This window comes from Falco biarmicus, chromosome 1 (assembly GCF_023638135.1).
Source record: "Falco biarmicus isolate bFalBia1 chromosome 1, bFalBia1.pri, whole genome shotgun sequence".
Lineage (NCBI taxonomy): Eukaryota > Metazoa > Chordata > Aves > Falconiformes > Falconidae > Falco > Falco biarmicus.
In genome coordinates this window covers 115,585,260-115,593,310 of record NC_079288.1, presented here as the reverse complement: position 1 = coordinate 115,593,310, position 8,051 = coordinate 115,585,260, and the positions used below count along the sequence as shown (strand labels likewise).

Genomic DNA, 8,051 nt, shown 5'->3' with positions numbered 1-8,051 from the left:
CTGGCACGGAGCAGCACCTCCTAAGCGGGATGGGGCACCCACCCCTGTAGTGCCAAGAAGCAAGGGACCAGCTCTGGTTAAGCATCTAGCAAATGATGCAGAAAAAAAGTGGCTGTGAAGATGGACTGAGCTATGAAGGAACACAGATCAGGACCGTGTCCCAGGAGTGCTGCCCAAAGGCAGGGTGGGGTGAGAAGCAGGCTGCACCAAGGGATGCTGCTCAGCCTGTGCTAGCTTGATGGCTCATCCCTGCCCAGGGAAGGAAGGCCTCTGCACTAAACCCAGCTCTAGGCAACTACATCCCCTTCATTCTTGCTTGGCTGTCCCCACAACTCTGCAACAGCCTCCTGTTTTCTATTTTTCTGGATAATCACTCTTCTCCATCCTTTATTTAACCTCAGCTGCACTAAGTGTAATTTCAGGATAGCTATACTGAAAAAAATGGTATAGCAGGAAGTATTGAAGTACCTGTATTCTAAATACATGTTTCCAAGAAAAAAAAAAATTGGTAACAAGAAGTTTCTCCAGTAAGCTGCATAAAAGCTCAAAATGCAAACAGCTGTAGAGTGCTTACTGAAAACTTATTTTAGCTACTTAAATTTAATTTAGCTAGCTTAAATTAGCTAGGAAAGATCTGCGATGCCGGCAAGATGATGGGGAGCACAGCTGAACCTAAGGGCCCTGAATGAGCAAGCAAATGCTCAAAAAAAGAAGAAGAAGGTGTACAGAACATGAAATTATGTTGCACTTACAACTGTTTTCTTTCCATTTTCAAGATTTGAAATGAATGACCTAACCAAACCCAGGAGGGAACCCACCATCGCTGCTTCATTGGTATCATCTTGAAATGTCCAGGTAGCATTGAATTATTTTCTCAGATAAAATCCCATCCATTTGGAGATTCATAGATACAAGGAAGAAAAGGACGTAGCCTAGAATGGTATAAGCACATAAATACATTAACATCAACAAGAAAGAAACAGATAACTTTAAACTATTTCGCTCTGAAAACAAAGATCATTATTGGAAGGAAGGTATGTGAACATCAGCTCCCAGAGCTTGTATCTGTTTCTAAGACAGATATGAGTACAATACTTTGTCCTTCCCTTGTCTGTCTGCTACTGTGGTGTTCATTAGCATGTAATTAAGATGTTTCTGTAAGGTGCACATCCATGGCATCTCCTAAGCATCTCAAAGCATTTTTAAGACCTTCTGTTACTCTTGGACAGCAGGCACCTTGACATATCACAGCAAAGAACCCACATTTCCATTTGCATTACAACTTTTTATGGTCGTTTTCTCAGTCCAGAAGTTATCGGTGACCTATATTACCACTGCTTGTGCTGGTGAATTAAGAGAATCTCTTTTTTACGTATTTACACCTCTCTGACAACTCAGCCCTCACAAAGAGTTCTGCAAGACAAGTTGTGTTTGAACAAATTTTCATGGAAATTTAACTTTGTGTTTATCACTGGAATATGTTTTGTCTCCCAATTAAAATACTTCCAGGGCAATTTGTGTTCAATAACCAGATGAATCCTTAAGGCCTATCAGACAAAAGGTGCAGCAGCTCTTGTTAGGGTATCTTGTAGTATTATAGAGATAACTACCAATAAAGCCCCAAATACCCATATTTTTCAAGCCTAATTATTAGAAAAGGAAGCCTGCAGTTAAGCTGCACAAATAAAAGTTAATTTGTTTAAATTTCAAACTTACTCACACGTTTGCCCAGGTTCTTCTGGGTGCCTCCCTTACTGATAGCCATAGGCAGCTATAGGAAAAATATATTACGTCCTCTTCAAAGAAACAAAATCAAAGCAAGGAAACAAAAATAAAGGCTTAGGATGAGGAAGAATATGGAACCTTTATGATACCGCCACATACTCTATAAACTGAACCACATTGTTAACGCTGATACTACTTTCTCAGTTTTCAAGAAAGAGTTGCCCTATTTTTTGGAGGGACCAGGTCAGCACAACAAACACAGAGTGTGTTACTTCAGCTACCTATAATGATTCAGTCATTTCTGAATGTAAACACATATACACAACCACGCATGCATGCACACACACATATCCTAAATTCTCAGCACAGGAGCCAAGATGAACATAAATAAGCATGGGTACAAACATTGGTTATGAACCTGCAGATGTGAAAACTGATGCAATGTGGAATTGCCTTGAGTTGCCTCGTTGATAGATGTACTGGAAATACTAGCATACCTTTCAAGGACAGCATGCTCTGTGATCAATTGGCTGGATTTTCTTGAAACCTTTAATATACCATGCAGTAAAGGGATAATAAAATAATCTCTCTGCATTTTCGGTACCTAGCAGGAATTTGAGCTACACACGAATATATCCTGAGTGATCCAAGACAAATGTGCTGTAATGGCAGAAGCATTGCTGAGCCTCTCTAGTACAAGTCGCCATGAAAAAGCATTTCCAGTCTGAAAGACAAAAGGCAGAGAAAGAGGAAAAGTTTAAGATTCCTGATCCCAGTTCTTGCCGTAGCTAATCTCAGGCTCCAGCCTGTGCTCTCTCCTCTTCAAAGTCTGCAGTATAATATTTTCCTTCAGCTCTGCGTACTCCCTATATTGTCTCTACAGGGAAATACATCCACTTAGTCATATATCTATTCCATTTGTTTATTCAAGTATTATTTCAAGATTTCTTTCCCTCTCATTTCACAATATCAGCTACAAAGGTTGTTGTATAGTCTTTTGCACTTTTTTTAATGTTTGAGGAGATTGCTATAGATAGCCTTGAGCCAGATAACCTTGCTGTCATTATTTTTCCAGGGATGCTGGGATCATCTAGATCCTTTTAAATCTTCTTCACAATGTCCCAGTGGACAGCAATGGAGTATTTTCAGTTCATGGATCCTTTCTTCAGAATAATCTACCTAGGCAGCAATAGCTGTATTCAGTCTGAGCAAAAAATGTGTTTGGTTTTTTTCACTAGGTCTTCCATTTAGTTACAGAGTCATAGCATGTCTCTCGGCTGTATCTGAATTCAAAATAAGTGGTCTTTAATGTATTTAACAATACTGCTTTAAAATGGCCTAGGAAACACTTTGCAGCGAAATTTGTTTCCTAAGAAGATAAGAGCAGGGAGAATAATTTCTGATTTTATGGCTGGAGTGCTGTATTAAGAGGTCTTCTCAGCTATTTTTTAGCAAATAAAAATATTGAGCTACTCACCACTTTCCTCCTCCAGGGAATCTCAGAGTCCTCCGCACTGGTTCCAGCTGAGGAACGTGCGAGGGATGTTACAAACAACCATTTACATAACTGCCAGCGCTAATATCATCAGTGACGCTGGCTGAGAAAGTCCACCTGACCACACCAGCGCGGGAGGACACGCACAGATTCCTGTCCACCCTCATTCTGGCTATGGCTCGAAACATCCTCTGCCACTGGGCAGTCCGGGGATTGGTACCCGCTGCCCTAATGCTGTCTTCCTCTTTCTGTTTTCCAAGGAATAACTCGGTGTTTACAGTATTCCTTCCCCTTAGCTGCAGCAGCCAGCATCTAGTTGTCACGTGTCATCATCCCGCCTGGCTCCACATCCAAAATCCCAGGTCAAAGTTGATTTTGTTACATTTTATCCCAAAGACAAATGTTTCTTTTCCTGGTGGGTGCTATGCTTTAACAAGCACATTCTTATCCTAGGAATACAGCATGAATTGCAAGACCAAAAAAAAAGGAAGCTTCATGAAGCTTTCTTTCAAAAGATAAATGCATGAGTTTACGTGGAGGGAGGAAAGAAGGGGAGGAAAGAAGGGGAAGGGGAGACAGATGCATGCAAGCGCTCCCTGGACTGTCAAGTAGGATGCATGCTTCACTAAGTAGTCATATGGCACTTTTCACCTTTCTAAGCAAGGATGCTTTTAAAGCCTCTCTATCTGTCAGTCCTTGCTAACTCACACACCCAAACGTGACACTGAATCTAGCATCTTCTGCTCATCTGCTGCATGGTGCTGGCCATACCTCCAGCAGCTGCGTGCTCCCTGGTACCAGCCTACCTGCCATTTCCCCAGGAAAAAAGGATTCTGTTACTAGAAAATGCTGTAAACAAATTTCCTAGAGAAAAGACTTCTGTGGAGTTTCTCCACTCCGATATCTTTAGTTGAAGCTGAGGTTTGCTATTCTTGCTGTTTCTTCAAAGCTCGCTGTATTTTCATAAAGGACATCAGTGGCTGCAAACCCTTTCATCAAAGAGGCATTGACTATTTAATTTTACAGTTGTGGCTCTTTTCCACAAGGAATACAGAGAATTCATTAGTAATCACACATCAGAGAGTGCATCCACCTACATGTTCTTCTCCTTTGGCGACTGAATAATTACACAATCATCTCTTATCAAAGAAACTTTTCCCTTTAACTTCTACACAATAATTGCCCATGGCTTTGCTTCCCTTTATCTCCCATGAAGAGAAGGAAACGCTAAAAACACTTGTGCCGAGGGTTGCTCTGGTTTCCTTTAAACAGCAAAACACAGGGCATGTGCAGAGAGAAATGTTAATCTACTCCCGAAACCACAGAAAGTAAAACTCAACCAAAAAAAACAAAAACCTTCCAGTCAGCAAGTGACAACCACACGCTACAGGGGCGAGAAGGAGCAGGACCCTCAAGCTGTCGCTGTTCTGTCTCTCTGTATCGCTCCTTCTCTCGCTTTTTTAATTCCTCGTTGGCATTTTGTTATTAGTCCCCACACAGTAAACAACGGGTTGCAAATTCTGACAAAATGAACTGCTGAAAGGATTATTCATCCCTCCGCGAGATTGCTGTGTGAGCTGAGAGCTACACGTTCTGCATTCTGTGACTAAGATACAGTCCCATGTGTTTTCCCAGTTCAATCAAGTGTGCAAAGAACTGTCACAATAGTCCTTGATGCCAAGAAAATAAAATTTAGGGTAGAGTGGGAAACCTGAGTTGCATTTTAATGGCATTTTGGTTGCACCTGTTTTCTCTACTCTTTGTTTATTTTATTTTTTTTTAATCTTTATTGACAACTCATTAAAGCCTTATCATCCCTCTCAACAGCAAAAGAAAAGGGAGTTGTTATTGTACCTGTCTGGATAATTGTTACTGAAGTGTTGTCAAGTTCTTAGAAGTGGCTATATATCTTTCATGTCAGGCCACTGGGACTGATACAAAAACATTTCCAGGCTTCTGCAGGGTTTGGGTGTTGGGGTTTTTTTCTTGCCTTTAGAAGACGTAAAAAGAACAAATAAGTCAAAATGATAAATTATGACAGAAAAAAAAAATCAACATTTGAATTGCTTGATAATAGAGAGAGCATGAAGCTTGAGGGAAGATTAGAGCGGCGTCAGACAAGACCAGAACTGAAAGTTATTTAAAAGTGATAGAAACCCTCTAGGATCTTCAATCCCACCGTTGTTTCCCTTTGGAAAAGCAGTTTTCAGAAGCTCCAATTAACCTTAATTGAATTCTGCCTTAGCAATATCTAGAATTTTAATTGACTGGGAAGTTGATCATAAATCTCTGTTCAAACTGCAGCTTGGCCATTAGCAATTCCCAGAATGGCCCAACACCATGTCATGGAGAAGGACTTGCCTGTTCTGCAGCTAAGGCTGCTTCTAGACCATAAAACAAACATTCAGAAGGGAAAATCCCAGCAGCAAAAGCCAGTCCTGCGGGTAGGCTTTTTCTCCAGTACTGATAGCTATGAATAAGAACCAGTGACTCCTGTGACCAATATATTCATGTATATACTGTCCACAGCATCCTTAAAGATTGTTTATTCCATTTCTTGCTTGCCTTTCTCTGCTCTTACATTTAGCTCTAATACTGGGTGTTTAGCTTCCACTTTAAACATAATCACATCCTTGCTTCTCTGGTGCTGGCTTCCATTACGTACACGCTTGTCTCTCACATATTCCGCATGTTCACTTTTAGGTCAGGTTACTTTCAATCTGACTGATATTCAGCTGTTCTGGAGTTCTGGTGGTTGCAAATAAAACTCTGCAAGGTGACTGCACTCACGGTATTGAATTGCAATGGCTTTCAAGTGCCTAATTCTTTTTTAAAACCTGCCCTGCGTTAGCCCAAACTTTTGGTCTTCAAAAGAGCTCACAAATGCCTCTTCCCTCAGCCATCAAAAGATGCCTGCTAGCCGTCCTGTGTCGCTATGACATGTGGAAAGGAGTTATTTTGCCACTGCTTAAGTACACATTTTTTGACCCTGAACTGACAGTCCAGCCACAGAGGGACAAAAGAGATGACTGTATACACACCACAAACTTCTGATAGGACAGTGATTTGGTAAGGGTGGAAGGTTTGATCCGTGGCGGACACAGATACAGCCTGTGCAAGGACTCTCACGTCTCTGGCTCGGGTTTCCTAAACAAAAACAGGGGACACATTGTTCTGTGCTCTGCAAGCCTGCTGCATGGAAAACACATCTAACACAACGCGTATGCTATACAGTCAAATTCCATATGCACAGCGGCCATTTGCAGATGCCTGGGAAGAGAAGGAGTCCTCATCTGTTCCCCACATTAACCCTCATGGGGCGAGAGTTATGCCAGGAAAAAAATGCCTTGTGCATGTATCTTTACGGATACACTAGCACGACAGCATTTTTCCTGACAAGGAAGCAGAGAGGATCTCTGTGTCCGCAGGGTTGTGTCCCACCACTATGAACTCAACAGATGCTGAAGGCGCCACAAAAAGGATGCACACAACCCCTCTTCTTGCACCTGCACTGGGCTCCTCCAGTGGCTGGAGGCACAGCCAGAGCTCAGTCCAAGGCAAGGCGGTTTTCAACAGGGCCATGAGCTCAGCATCATTTGAAGACCTACCAAGGTCTTACAGTGCTCACGACCATCAAAGCACTTTGTAGCATGGCCATTAACCCTCACAACACCCCTGGCCAGCAGGCAATTACTGCTATCTCAGTTTTGCAGACAAATAAGCTAAAGGAGAGTTATTCTGGGGAGAAAGACAGCTAACACCCATATTCACACCTGCACATCAGGACCTGCCAGACACTCCTAGTTTCTAGTAAGATCAGCAGGTGGTAGAAGTCCTCAGCACCTCTGAGGACGTCAAAGGTGCTGGGTTAGAAATGAAACAGAGGCCTTAATGACCTCTTTAGGGCTACAGTAATCAGAAGGACAAGGAAAAGCTCCCAATATCTTTTTTTTTACTGCAGGATATAAATCCCATTTACTTTATTAGGAACTTACATCATGCAAGAGTGAGATAGGACCTTAGCTTCTAGTTCTGCACACAAGCGGCATCTCCTTTTCCACATTTTTTTCCTTTCTCAAAATAGAAGCAGCAAGAATAGTGACTTGCTACTGTTTCTGTAGACACAGATTGAATTTAGACATGAATGACTGATTAAAAGTTGTGAATTTGGGTGATTTTGCTGACTCCATGAAATTGCTAGTACAGGAGGCAGGGCAGCTGAGTGACAGAGCTGGAAAACACATTAGAGTGAAGTTAAGCTTGTAAGCAGCTGTATTGAGCAAAGGGCCAGCAAAGACAAGATACAAGATTGCAACCATATTAAGAAGTTTTAATAGACTGAGAGAGCTAGGCACAAAGGAAAATCAGGCATCAGAACTAAACCTGCTTCAAGATCAAAAGGGAGAAGAGACAGAAGGGAGCTAAGTGACTCAATTTATCTCACCGAGGTGAGCAGCTGTCCAGCCACCCAGTTAGGACTCAGGCAGGGCTCAGAGAGAGGTGGAAGCAAAATGCCAACTGTGTGCAGAAGGACTCTTTCACAGACCAAAGTAGAAGACATTGTAAGGGTGAGCCCAAGACTAAGCACGTGATATATATGCGATACAGCAGCATCAAGGCTCATCAAAGCAAAGCTCATCTTGGGAAAAGCAGAACTGCTACATCAATCGGCAAGCAAGAGACAGGAACAATTCTTAAGTCCTCCACGTTACTACTTCACCTTACAGCAGAGGGTTTTCCCTTAAAGAAGGATGATTTTGTAAACTGCTGGCAATGGCAATTCCACGTGTCTTGCAAAAATTTTCCAAATAAAATTTCCAAATAAAATACA

The 8,051-nt window shown here is 42.0% G+C and overlaps 1 long non-coding RNA gene across 1 annotated transcript; it reads right to left on the bottom strand.

Annotated features, from left to right (window-relative positions):
* Nucleotides 1-775: 775 nt before the first annotated feature.
* Nucleotides 776-5,314, bottom strand: LOC130141664 (uncharacterized). The gene is made up of 3 exons (XR_008819133.1): nucleotides 5,075-5,314; nucleotides 2,223-2,449; nucleotides 776-932 (listed from the first exon to the last, which is right to left on the bottom strand). It is a non-coding gene; the product is annotated as an uncharacterized LOC130141664 (long non-coding RNA).
* Nucleotides 5,315-8,051: the final 2,737 nt, after the last annotated feature.